General features: G+C 47.9%; 1 protein-coding gene across 2 annotated transcripts in view; it reads left to right on the top strand.

The window, feature by feature from the left end:
- The first annotated feature begins 379 nt into the window (after positions 1-379).
- Ctnnbip1 (catenin beta interacting protein 1) overlaps positions 380-13424 on the top strand; it is a 56946-nt gene continuing 43901 nt past the window's right edge. For both annotated transcript variants that reach the window (XM_042695684.1, XM_042695685.1), the window contains exon 1: positions 380-467. The gene's annotated coding sequence lies outside the window, so the exon portion shown is untranslated. The remainder of the gene's footprint in view (positions 468-13424) is intronic.

Genomic DNA, 13424 nt, shown 5'->3' with positions numbered 1-13424 from the left:
CCTCTAACCCTTAGTCCCGCCTCCTTACCAATAATCAAACCCGCGCTCCAGTCAGGCCCAGCCTATAGCTATAAGCACCGCCCTATGTACTGAGTCAACCAATGTGAGGCCCGGGCTTTCCCTCAGGCTCCGCCCACCATCCCCGCCCTCCGCTGCCTGTCTTCCTCGGGGCGTTGCCACTGCCGCGCCTCCGCGGCCCGCGCGGAGGCAGATGCCGCCCCCTCCGCCGGTCCCTCCCCCGGCGGCCTGGCGCCTCCCTCTCTCCCTCCCTGGCGCGGTGACTCACGGAGGCGGAGGCTGAGGCGGCCGCTCCCGCTGCTGCCGCTGCCGCTGCTGCTGCTGCTGCTGCTGCCCCCGCCGCCGCCGCCGCTGCGGCTGCTTCGGCTTGGCGCGTCCCGGAACAGGCCGTCGCGCGCCGCGCTCCGGACCCGCAGCCCCCGCCGGCCCGGCCGGGTCGGGCGGCCCAGGTAAGCGCGAGGCCGGTCGGCGCCCGCAGCGCAGGGCTTGCGCCGCGCCGGAGCCCGGGGAAGCCGCCGGCCCTTTGTCTCCCGGGGAGGGGCCGCGGAGGGCACCCCTGACCCCCCTCGGACCCTCCCGGCCCGGCCCCGATGGCATGGCGCCCTTGGCCTGGGCCAGGCCTCCGCGCCCCACCCGCGCCTCCGCGTCGCGCCGCAGACCCCCCTCGTGCCTTCCTCACCTCCCGCCCAGGGGTGGTCTCCACAGGTGTCCCAGCCACCCTCCCTGCTGCGGAGCCGGCGGCGCCCGCGAGGTTGTCAGCGCCTGTCCACCCGCGCGGTCCGAGGCTCCCCTGCCTTCCCTCACCTGAGCCCCGCTCCCAGCATCCCGACTCTCCATGGTTTCTCAGCGAAATGCTTCCAAGGTCTCTGCCACCCGCTGCCCTTCCAGGGTCCCTAGTTTGATTGATTCCACTTCTCCATGGTGAGAGTATCTGCTTGGTACACCTAGGAGGCGCGTGGCGCTCCTTCCTTGAGGACTTGTCAAATTAAACATTCGGAACCCCAAACTGCACTTCTCCCCACCTTTTCATCACACCCACACAAACTCTCTTCCAAAGCCAAGACCTGAGATCTAGACCCCCACCTTTGTGCGTGTGTGTGTGTGCGTGTGCGCCAGTACTGGGACTTGAACTCAGAGCCTGGGCACTTTTCCTTAGCTTTTCACTCAAGCCTGGCACTCAATCACTTTAGCCACAGTTCCTTGGTGGTTACTTGGAAATAAGAGTCTCATGGACTTTCCTGCCCAGGCTGGCATCTTCAATCCTCAGATCTCAGACTCCTGAGTATCCAGGACTGCAGGCATGAGCCATTGACGCCCAGCTGACACCCAACTTCTTTAGGTCCCACAGCTCTTCCTCTCCCCTGTGCCAAACTTGTCTGTGCAGTACCTCTGTGAGGCCCAGGGGGATGGTGTTGGCCACAAATCAAGAGTTTTATGAATAATGAGACATGTGGCTTACAGCACCTCCTATCTGAGAATCTAACTATGGCCTAGCTGTTAATTATTTTGCCTTCTGTCTCTCACAGATCTTAAGGAAGTGTGCCTGATCTGCCACTAGGTAAATTGAGGCACTGGCTATGTGGGTAAGGGACCTGGAGGCAAGTCAGAGTTTCTCTTTGGGTTTTGTTCCAAGGCTCTTAACTCCCTGCTACAACCCCTGGCTCTTGTTCCTGGCTCTGGAGGCTAAGTGATAACTGATCTCTTGTGCCATTAAAGTGCCAACGCTTCCTCAGATTTAAAACAGGACTTTGAATCATAAATAAAAGTGCTGGCTGTTAAGTGCCAGTGTGTCATTCGTGGCTTCCTGGTGGAGTTAGTGGTCCTTGTAGACACAGTCACTTCTGCTGGATGGAGATTTCATTCATCTAGTACTGAGTGCTTTCCATGTACCCAGACATTCCATGCTCCAGGGCTTCAGAGGTGAAGGCAAATCTCTGCACTCCTGGAGATGGCATTCTAAGGAGGAAGGAGGATGGGTGATAAAAGAATGAATGAGCTGATAAGTAGACAGAATGATCTCATTAGTGATAGATGCCTGATAGGAAGGTGGTGGTTAAGGGCCAGAATGTTAAGCATCTGTGTGTTAAAACAACAAAAAAAAGATTTTGTAGGCTATTTAGATTTTATCCTAAGTACAGTTAAGAATGCACTGGAGTATTTTGAGCAGAGAGCTATAAAAGCTGTTGTGTGTGTGTGTGTTTGTGTTTGTCAGTCATAGGGCTTGAACTCTGGGCCTGAGCGCTGTTTTGTTTTGTTTTGGGTCCGGTCGTGGGGCCTGAACTCAGGGCCTGGGCGCTGTCCCTCAGCTCTTCAGCTCAAGGCTAGCGCTCTACCACTTGAGTGACAACGCCACTTCTGGCTTTTTTTCTTTTTGCTTATGTGGGGCTGAGGAATCAAACCCAGGGCCTCGAGCATGCAAGGTAAGCGCTCTACCACTGAGCCACCTTCCGAGCCCCTCTGTTTTCTTTTATTAATTTATTTTTGTTGGTATTGAGGTTTGAATAACTCAGGATTTAACACTTTATACTCAGGTGCTCTCCCATTTGAACCAGGTCCCTAGTCCTTTCCTCTTTTCCTTTTTCTTTTCTTTTCTTTTTCTTTCTTTCTTTTTTTTTTCTGGTTGTGGGGCTTGAACTCTGGGACTGAGCGCTGTCCCTCAGCTCTTCAGCTCAAGGCTAGTGCTCTACCACTTGAGCTACAAGCCACTTACGGTTTTCTGGTGGTTTAATGGAGATAAGAGTTTCAGGGACTTTCCTGCCGGGGCTGGCTTTGAACTGGGATTCTCAGATCTCAGCCTGCTGAATAGCTAGGATTATAGGCGTGAGCCACGGGCGCTGGGCTTCTTTTCCTTTTTCTTTTCTCCCTTACCTTCTTCTCCGCCTCTTCTTCCTCCTCCTCCTCCTCTTTCTCTTCTTCCTCTTCCTCCTCCTCCTCCTCCTCTTTTCTTCCTCCTTTTCCTCCTTCTTTTGAGACAGCCTTTCTATGTACCCCAGATTGGCTTTGAACTTGTGATCCTTCTTCCTGAGCCTCTAGGAGTTTTGGCATTATACATGTACTACCACCACATCCAGCCTAACCTCATTTTTACAAAGCAGTTTGTTTTTTTTTTTTTTGGTCTGGCCATGGGGCCTGAACTCTGGGCCTGGGCGCTGTCCCTCAGCTCTTCAGCTCAAGGCTAGCGCTCTACCACTTGAGCCACAGCGCCACTTCTGGCTTTTTTTTTCTGTTTATGTGGTGCTGAGGAATCAAACCCAGGGCCTCATGCATGCAAGGCAAGTGCTCTACCACTGAGCCACCTTCCCAGCCCTACAAAGTAGTTTTGATTGCTGTGTGGAGGCAGGATTGTGAGGAGCAAAGGTAGAGTCAGGGATGCCAGTTGACTGACTGTTTTAGCTGCCCAGCAAGAGATGATGGTGGCCTGTGGTGGTATAAGAGAGGAAATAGAGCCAATCTGTCTTCCCTAGGAGACCCTGGGAGTCGGAAAACAAAACTTTGGGGAACACAGGTTGAGTTTGTTGTCTAATAGAAAAGCTCTAGACCTGCCTGTATTTTAGTTTAGTTCAGCAAACCTTGTTCTGAATCTGTTATGAATTAGGTACTATGTTAGATTCTGGAAATGGGACAAAAGTAGGTGGATTTCATGGTTTCACTTGGAGTAGTCTCTATGTTAAAACAATATGCTCATAGAAACAGTCATTTTCCCTTTGATAGAAGAGACAGTGTGAGACAGATGCCGGTGGCTCCCTCCTGTAATTCTAGCTACTCAGGAGGCTGAGATCAGAGGATCACAGTTTGAAGTCAGCCGAAGCAGGAAAGTCTGTGAGAGTGTTATCTCCAATTAACCACCAGAAAAACCAGAAGTAAAGCTGTGGCTCAAAGTGGTAGAATGTTAGCCTTGAGCAAAAGAGCTCAGGGACAGTGTCCAGGCCCTAAGTTCAGGCCCTATGACCAACAAGCTAAAAAAAAAAAAAAAAAAAAGAGGGCATGTAGGTTTAAAACCCAATTATGGAGAACACACTGGGCTTCTCCCCTGCATCCAGCTGTATTACTTAAATGAGAGCATTATTGTTCTGCCTGTCTTCTAAGATATTTCACAAAGGAATTGGAGGGGCTGAGGGTGTAGCTCACTAGCAGAGCTTAGCAAGTGAGAGACCCAGGGTTCAGTCTTCAGTACACCAAAAAAGGAACTGAGACTGTATTTATTATAAGTGGGAGAATTGAGTGGCCATGAGCTTGAGCTGTTAATTTGCATTAAACTTGATCTCCGTGTGCTCCAAATCTATGCTGTCAGAATGAAAGGACCTTGCAGGTTACATAGTCCAGACTCTTGTGGTTGGGCGGTGGTGGCCCCTAGAGGCCTCTTTGGCGTAGAAGTTTCTACCTTTTCCTGTGGTGTTGGTACTTTCCACCTCTTCCAACTGCATATGTATGTGCTCAATTCTAATGTCTGAGGCCAGATCTTCCTTGGATTTAAGAGTCTAGATGCATGCCTTGTACAAAGTGTAAGCCAATCAAATAATAGTTGACTGTCTTGAATGTCTTATGGTACCTAGAACTAGAACTCAGGAATCCTGACCCTAAGCCTGTCTTTTCATTGGACTGTTCTAACTTGCTGACACCTCTCTAGGTGCAGTGTATGATGCAGTTGGGAGCCCAGCAGTGCGTGGCTTGCATGCTCACAGGAGAGGGAAGCCCTTCGTTGATGGGGCTGCCCTCCTCCAGCCCTGCCCCCAGGGAACAGCTGCTGAGGGTGCTGAGCAAGTTGTTATTCGACACTTAGCAAATATGAAGTGTAGCTCTTAATTAGAGCATGGACTTTGTGCCAAGACTATCTGGGTTTGGATCTTGGTTCTGCCATCATGGGCAGTGTAATCTTCAGCAAGTAATTTAGCCTTTCTATGCCGGAGTTTCCCCATGTGTAAAATGATAATACTTCCCTCAGAGTGTTGTTGGGAGGATTAAATTAAGTAATACCCATTAGATGCTCAGAAGAGCACGTAGCACTGTGTATGTGTATGTGAGTAGTTGGCCTATTTTTATTAATGTTATAATAATGTGTTATTATTGATCTGTTTTTACCTTCAATCAAAATTGAAGTCCTTAGAGAATAGTTTTGTCTTTTTTCCCCCTGATTTTCTAGTTCACTACCTAAGCTTAGTAGGCACTCAGTAAATAATTAAATTGATTCATCTACTTACTTAGTACCTATCAGGTACCAGCCACTGTTGGAGGTCTTGAGGATACAGCCAAGAATAAGATTCATGGTCTAAAGATTTATCTTGTGTGTGTATGGGGGGCGGGGTTTACAGGGCTACACCCCAGCTCCAATCTTCTAATACTGGTATAGTGACTCTTCAGCAACCTGGGAGTTTTGGTGCTGTTCATATGTGCATCAGGGGCATGCTTATACATATATGTTGGGGTTTCTAACATATTAAGATTGAGTAAGTAGCTTTCTTGCCTCCCTTCCTCCAGTCTCCTGTCAAATACCAGCAGACCCCCATACTGTCACTGCTGAGTACTTCCTCTGGTTCCTTGCTAGGAACACTGGTATCTAGAAAGCGTAGGCCCTCCTTGGTCTGGGATGAGTAGAATTTTTGGTTCAGAGAAAAGGTGTTTCAGATACAGGGGAACAACTTGCAGGAACTCAGAACTGGTCTCTCAGGCCTGGTACAGTGGCTGACCTTGGATCTTCCCTCAGGCATGCCATTGTCCATTATTGCGCATGATGCCACGTGCCTCACCAACTGCCAGAGGCCAATAGGAGTTAGTGGGACTCTAATAGAACTTCTATTTTACAAGACATTTTCAGAGGCTGGGCATTTCATTGGCAGAGTTCAAAATGCCTCTTAGTCACATGACATCTGTGGTCTTGTAAAGCCTAAATACAGAGTGGCTAGCTAGCATTTTTCTCATGTAACTGGTTTTCTTATGAGAATGGTATGTGTTCATTTAGACAATAAGAAAATGGATGGTAATGGCGCTTACAAATAATGTCTCATTTGATTCTGAGATGTGCAGTTGTTACCATTTTATGTATTCAGAACCTGGGACCTAGAAACTCTCATCAAAAAACAGCCAGATTCACTGGGAGCCAGTGGCTCACACCTGTAATCCTAGCTACTCAAGAGGCTGAGAACTAAGAATTATAGTTGGAAGCCAGCCCAGGTAGGAAAATATGTGAGACTCTTACCTCCAATGTACTTCCAAGAAGTCAGAAATGGAGCTGTAGTTCAATTGGTAGAGCACCAGCCTTGAGCAAAAAAGCTAAGGTACAGCATCCAGTCCCAGAGTTCAGGTCTCATTACCAGTCTCATTACCCAGATTCAAACCCAGGAAGTATCATTCTCAAACAAAGCTCTGAGCACCACATTATATATTGTTTCTCAGCAGAAACTTCAGAGAAAGGAAAAAAAAAACTTTCCTTTTCAGTCCAGCGTAGATGACATTCTTATGTGGCCAGGCTTGGCCTACTGGCTGCCATGAAGGATTTGAATCTTTTTATTTTCCCTTGTCTTTTCTGGCCTTGGGCCAGCCAGTTAACCTCTCATTACCTCACTTTCCCTGACTGTGAATGGGGTTGATGATACTTGTGTCTTCATAGTTCCCAAGGGCATTATGATGTTTGAGCCAAAGTGCTTTTGAACTTCTTTTATGAAAGAGAATTGGGCACCAACTGTTGTTATACTTAGTTATTAAAGACATGTTATGCCCTGGCCCACAAAGCTTTACTGAAAAGGTGAAGACAGTGGTCCCCAGAGGGTAAAGTATCCTTTAGTGGCAGGCCAAAACACATTGTTTTCTACCTTTTGAAGTTTCTGCAGGATTGAGGGTCACAAGTGTATCTGTGTTTTTCATGGATGCGCTGTGTTGTATAAGCTGCTGTAGGCAGATGTGTGGTGTGTATCATAACATGATGAGCACCACTGATGGCTGAGTCATGTAGCAAGGGGGCCGTGTTTATAGCCAAGCATGAGATACCAAGAGTGGGAGTTGTCTTCCATTCATCCTTCCTTCCTCCTCTCCTCTCTTCTAATGACTCATTGTTTCACTTAATATTCAGGGGATGATTGTGTATATCTCAGTGGTAGAGCACTTGCCTACTATGTTGTAGGCACTGTTTACCCAGTCAACTCAGCACTGAAAAAATTTAGTGAGATCTTATTATAATTAGATCACCGTTGTAGATACTAGATAGACATACTTAGGTAGGTGGGTAAAAATAATTCTCTTTATAACCAATCAGCTGCTTCTAATTACTCAGTTCAAAGTCAGCTTGGGCAGAAAAGTCTGAGATTTTTTTTTTCCAGTCCTGGGCTTTGAACTCAGAGCATGGGTAATGTTTCTGAGCTTCTTTTTGCTCAAGGCTAGCACTCTACTACTTCTTGAGCCATAGCACCACTTCTAGCTTTTTACCTGTTTATGTGTTGTTACTGAGGAATTGAGCCCAGGGTTTCATGCATGCTAGGCAATTACTCTACCATCACGCCACATTCCCAGCCTATCCATGAGGCTCTGTTTTGTTTTGCTTTGCTAATACTAGGGCTTGAACTCAGGGCCAGGGCAATGTCCCTGAGCTTCATTTGCTCAAGGCTAGCACTCTACTACTCGAACCACAGCACCACTTCTGGCTTTTTCTGTTTATGTGGTACTACTGAGGAATCTAACCCAGGACTTCATGCATGCTAGACAAGCATTCTACCTCTAGGCCACATTCCCAGCCCCTTATGAGACTCTTTTTTTTTTTTTTTTTGGTCGGCCGTGGGGCTTGAACTCTGGGGCCTGGGCGCTGTCCCTCAGCTCTTCAGCTCAAGGCGAGCGCTCTACCACTTGAGCTACAGTGCCACTTCTGGTTTTCTGGTGGTTTATTGGAGACAGGAGTCTCACAGTCTTTCCTGCCCGGGCTGGCTTTGAACCATGACCCTCAGATCTCAGCTTCCTGAGTAGCTAGGATTACAGGCATGAGCCACCAGCGCCCGGCTTCTTCTTCTTTTTTTTTTTTTGTCCCCATCCCCACCCCAGAAATCTCCGCCCATCGCTCCCTTCCCCCACTCCCTTGTGAGACTCTTATCTCCAGTAAACTACCCCAAAAAAGCTGCAAGTAGAGCTCTGGCTCAAGTGGTAGAGTGCTAGTCTGGAGCAAAACAAGCTCAGAGGCAGTGCATAGACCTGGAGTTCAAGCCCTCAGTCTGACACCCACACAAGAAATTCTCTATACAAACTACAATCTAGAGCCACATGCTTTTCTTGTAGTAGGGCATGTGGATGAAATGGTGTTGTCGAGGGTTTTGTTTTGTGCTGGTACTGGGGCTTGAATTCAGGGCCTAGGTGCTATCCTTAGCTTTTTCACTCAAGGCTAGCACTCTACCAGCTTGAGCCACAGCCTTCCACTTCTGGCTCTTTTGGTGGTTAATTGGAGATAAGAGACTCAGACTTCCTGGCCAGAGTATTTGGAGAGTCAGATGGTTTCAAGATGTACACGTTGGCCCCAGGAGTTACCTGTCCTAGGTGGACATTAAGGTAGAGGACCGTGTCAGCTTCCCAAAAGAGTAGGGAAAGAGCTAACTGATTAGGACCCTTCTATGTCATAGGTGATGGAGGCTGCCCTGGCATGAGCATCTTTAGCCACCACTAGCTAAAGCTATGTTTAGTAACAAATTTCATTCCCATGTAAGTTCTTACTCCTTTGTGTGTTCTTTTAAGAATGATCACAGGGCTGGGAAGGTGGCTCAGTGGTAGAGTGCTCGCCTTGCATGCATGAGGCCCTGGGTTCGATTCCTCAGCACCACATACACAGAAAAAGCCAGAAGTGGTGCTGTGGCTCAAGTGGTAGAGTGCTTGCTTTGAGCTTAAGAGCTGAGGGACAGTGCCCAGTCCCAGAGTTCAGGCCCCATGACTGGATCCCCCCCCCCCAAAAAAAAAAAATGATCACAGGTCTTTTTCCAAAGGTTTTGACTGGGGGACTGGCTGTTGAAGTTTTGTTACCAACCTGGTGCCTTTCTTATGTAATATTCTGACCTTGTCTCTTCCTGCCTTCAGATTGCCCTCTGCCAACGTGGGAAACAAGAATATGTTGGCAGGAAACACTCTGGTGTGCCCTTAGTTCCTGAATGAACTGATGAGTGTAGACACCGACTCCTCATACCCCTATTCTGGGTCTGTATGCAGAGCAGGGTGGGAGCCGATTCTTCTTCCCCAGGGTTTCCTGGAAGCAGACCACCAGTTCTCTCCAGAGACCAAAATCAGGGTAGCCCGGGATTTCATGAGGAAGTGTATGGTATTTTCTCTCCCTTCAACCAGGGCTGGGGTGGAGAGGGCAAAGGGTTAACAGAGAGCCTGCCCACATTTGGAGGGAGAAGATGGTGCCAAGAGAGTGTGGCAAGGCTCTGGGTGATTTTATTTTCACTCAGCCCCTGTCCTGTACTATGTTCCTGGTGCTAATTGACTCCCATCAGTCTGGGGCAGAATCCTGTGTTTGATTAGGAAATGGCTGGTGTTGAGGACTCCAGGTCACTCAGTTCGCCCGGGCTCCTTCAAGTGTGCTGAGAGCTGAAGTGATGCCACTGCAGCCGGGGAATGTGACCCACTTCCATCTCCTCTCCCACGTGGAGGGCTTTGAGACCAGTTCCAATTAAGCTTTTTTTCAGGCCTACCTATTGCCCAAGTATCCAACCCACATATTTCCTGCTGCTGGAATCCTGTGGTCCACATCTCTGAACTGAATAACAAACTCAGGGCAAATGAAGTTACCACCTGTCATTTGCCACCTTGAGTTCTGCCAATGGGGTTTCCCACAGAGATCATGGTCCCTGTGGATTAAACCCCTCTTACTATATGGGCCCCCACGCCAAGTCTTCCTGCTAAATCTTCAGGCAAATTATGGACCAAGGAGATGGAAAACTGAGGCCTCACAGCTTCCTGCCCCAAGCAACCCTGTTTCCCAGAAACCCATCTTGCCCTCCCCCCTAGCAGAATACTCTGCTGCTGCAGGACTGTGCAATAAAACTTGCTTGTACCCCCAGGTTTCTTCCAGGCAGAGAGTATTTTAATGATTTTACACTTGTAATGTTGTGTTTTTCTTTTGTGTATGATTGTGGGGTGCTGCTGTTTAGACAGGATGGTCTGAGTACGGTAAGGACAATTTGGGGATTTTAAGTTGGTAAAGTGGCAAGAAGTTCTGAGCCCCTGAATGATGATGCCATTTTGTTTGTAAAAGAAGGGAGCAAAAAGCCAGGCACCAACAACTCACACCTGTAATCCTAGCTACTCAAGCGGCTGAGAACTGAAGATCATGATTCAAAGCTAACCTGAGCAGGAAAGTCCATGAGACTCTTATCTTCAATAAACTACTCAGAAAAAAAACAAAAACTATTCAGAAGTGACTCCATGCTCAAGTGGTAGAGCACTAGTCTTGAGCACAAAGAAGCTCAGAGACAGCATCTAGCCCCTGAGTTTAAGCCCAGGGACAGTGCTCAGAGTCTGAGTTCAGCTCCAGGACTGGCACAAAACAAAAAGTGTGGGGGGATGACAAAAGATGGTAATTGCCATGGGGTGCTGGTGGCTCACACCTGTCATCCTAGCTACTCAGGAGGCTGAGATCTGAGGATCTCACTTCAAAGCCAGCTCAGGCAGGAAAGTCCATGAGACTATTATTTCCACTTAACCACCAGAGAACCAGAAGTGGTGCTATGGCTCAAAGTGGTAAAGTGCTAGCCTTAAGCAAGAAAAGGCTCAAAGACAGCATTCAGGCCCTGAGTTTAAGCCCCACAACTGCCAAGGTCGCCTCTGGCTTGGCTGTGTGAACCTATTCCTGACAGCGTGTGTGTTCCAATGGAATTTCAGCCTGAGGAGGGGCCCCATTTGTCAGTACTGTTAACATTGCCCGCAGCCTCAGGGATATGGCCTTCCTCTGGGGTTGCAGGATGACGGGGGTTCTGGTGATTTTTAAGCGGGCTTTCAGGTATGGCAGTAGGATATCCTTCTAGTCCTGCCTGCCATTCTGCTTCCTTCCAAAGGAAGCCTTCTGGAGATTGTGGCAGGACTCGGTGGAGGACAGAGACAGCTAGAACCAGCACAAAGCTCAGACTCTCCCTCCCTCTTAGGGAGGAGCTGCTGCTGCTGCCACCTGAGAGATCTCAGGCACCTGTCTCCTTTTCCTCTATTTTGAGGGGTGATTGTCCACTTAAGCCTCTTCAGAGAGGAGACTTCTTAAAGCCCTTGAGCCAGGCGGGTGAATACTGAAGTACTCACATCAGACAGTGCCTTCGGCCCTCAGGACCACCCAGATGAAGAGTTCTTTTATTCTGATCTTTTGACCCCATGTCATTCCTTTAAAGAAATCCTTCTCTTTTTTTGAGTAGTTAATAGACAGTACAGAATTCAAAAGGCTATATATGGTAAAAAACGAAATCTGCCTTTCTCCCTGTATTCACAGGCACTCAGTAACTCTTTCCTCAAAGTGACAAATGTTAACCAAGGGCATATCTTTTTTTTTCCCCCCTGGGCTAGGAATCAAACTCTAGGCACAGGCTGTGCCAATGAGCTACACCCCCTAGTCTTACAAAATCTCAAGGGCTGGGATTACCAGTCAGTATCACATGCCTGACCATGTGACTCACTGTCATGGCTCCATAGTATTCTATTGATTGCTTATATCTTATTTATTCATTTATTTATTTTGTTTTCTCCTACTGGTGAACATTTATGTTTTCTATGTTTTACTGCTATTTTTATTTTTATTTTTTGCCTGTCTCGAGGCTTGAACTCAGGGCCTGGGAATTGTCCCTGAGCTTCTTTTGCTCAAGGCTAGCACTCTACCACTTGAGCCACAGCACCACTCCGGCTTTTCCTGTTTATGTGGTACTGAGGAATGGAACCCAGGACTTCATGCGTGCGAGGCAAGCAGTCTACCACTAAGCCACCTTCCCAGATCTATTTTATTACTATTATAGGAACAAAGGTACAAACGTTTAAAATTTTGGTATTGCCAAATTACCTTCCAGAATGGTGACATTTCATGTGCCTATAACATAGGTTGAAAATACTTATTTCCCCCGATATCTTGGCCAAAAGTTGTCAATTTTATTTTGGTTGTTGCTAATCTGATAGGTGAATCTGACCGTTTTAAATTTTTGTTGTTGTTGTTAAGGAGCTTAAACTCAGGGACTGGGTGCTTCCCTGAGCCTTTTCTTGCTCAAGGCTAGCACTCTACCACTTGAGCCACAGCTCCACTTCCAGTTTTCCGGTGGTTAATTGGAGATAAAAGTCACATGGCCTTTCCGGCCCAAGGTAGTTTCCAGCTGTGATACTCTGGTCTCAGCCTGCTGAATAGCTAGGATTACAGCCTTCAGCTGCCTTAAGCTCTCACTTTTGCCTAGGCCATCTTGGACTGCTATGTTTCTACTTACTCCTCTCCAACAGCTAGGATGATGGGTGGGAGCTACTGAACTTGGTTTGGTTTTCTGTAGATGAGGTCTCATTACATAGCCCATGCTGGCCTCAAACTCACTATTCTGTGACTCAGCCTTTCAAGTACTGGGATTACAGGTGAATTATCACCATATCGGGTTCATTGCCTGTCCTTTTTGTTTTTGTTGTTTTTGGGTGGTAGTACTTGGAGATTTGAACTAAAGGCATGCTAGGCTGGCATGACACTACTAAGCCATGCCACCAGCACTTTTTTTATCCATCATGGGGCTTGAACTTGGGGCCTGGCTGTTGTCCTTGAACTTTTCTGCTCAAGGCTAGTGTTCAACCACTTTGAACCATAGTGCCACTTCCGGTTTTCTGGTGGTTAATTAGAGGTAAGGGTCTCACGGACTTTCCTGCCTGGGCTATTTTTGAGCTGTGATCCTCAGATCTCAGCCTCCTGAGTAGCTAGGATTAGAGGCATGAGTCACCAGGGCCTGGTGTTCAGCACTATTTTTTAATAGTTTTTTTGGGATAAGGTCTTGCTTCATACCCAGATACACATTTAAGCTGGGATCTCAGGTGTGGACCACTGTGTCCAGCTTCCCTTTGTGGAGACAGAGTCTCACAGACTTTTCTGCCTGTGTGGCTTGGCACCAGCCCCCCATGTAGCTTGGGATGATTGGCATGCACCACTGTCCCCAGCTATGGGTTGAGAAGAGCTTTCACAAACCTCAAGCCTCCCATTCTCAACTTCCTAAGTAGCTAGGATTAAATGTGTGTGCCACTGTACCACTGGTGCCTGGCTTCATTTAGTTTTCCTTTCTTTCTTTCTTTCTTTTCTTTTTTTTTTTTTTTTTTGACTGGTCCTGGGGCTTGAACTCAGGGCCTGGGTGCTGTCTCTGAGCTGCTTTTGCTCAAGGCTAGCACGCTATCACTTGAGCCATGCTCCACTTCTAGCCTTTGCTGTTTATGTGGTGCTGAGGAATCGAACTCAG

This window comes from Dipodomys spectabilis, unplaced genomic scaffold (genome assembly GCF_019054845.1).
Source record: "Dipodomys spectabilis isolate Male_0828 unplaced genomic scaffold, ASM1905484v1 ptg000188l, whole genome shotgun sequence".
Taxonomy (NCBI): domain Eukaryota; kingdom Metazoa; phylum Chordata; class Mammalia; order Rodentia; family Heteromyidae; genus Dipodomys; species Dipodomys spectabilis.
Note: the sequence above shows the minus strand (reverse complement) of the source record. Positions and strands in the feature narration are given on the sequence as shown.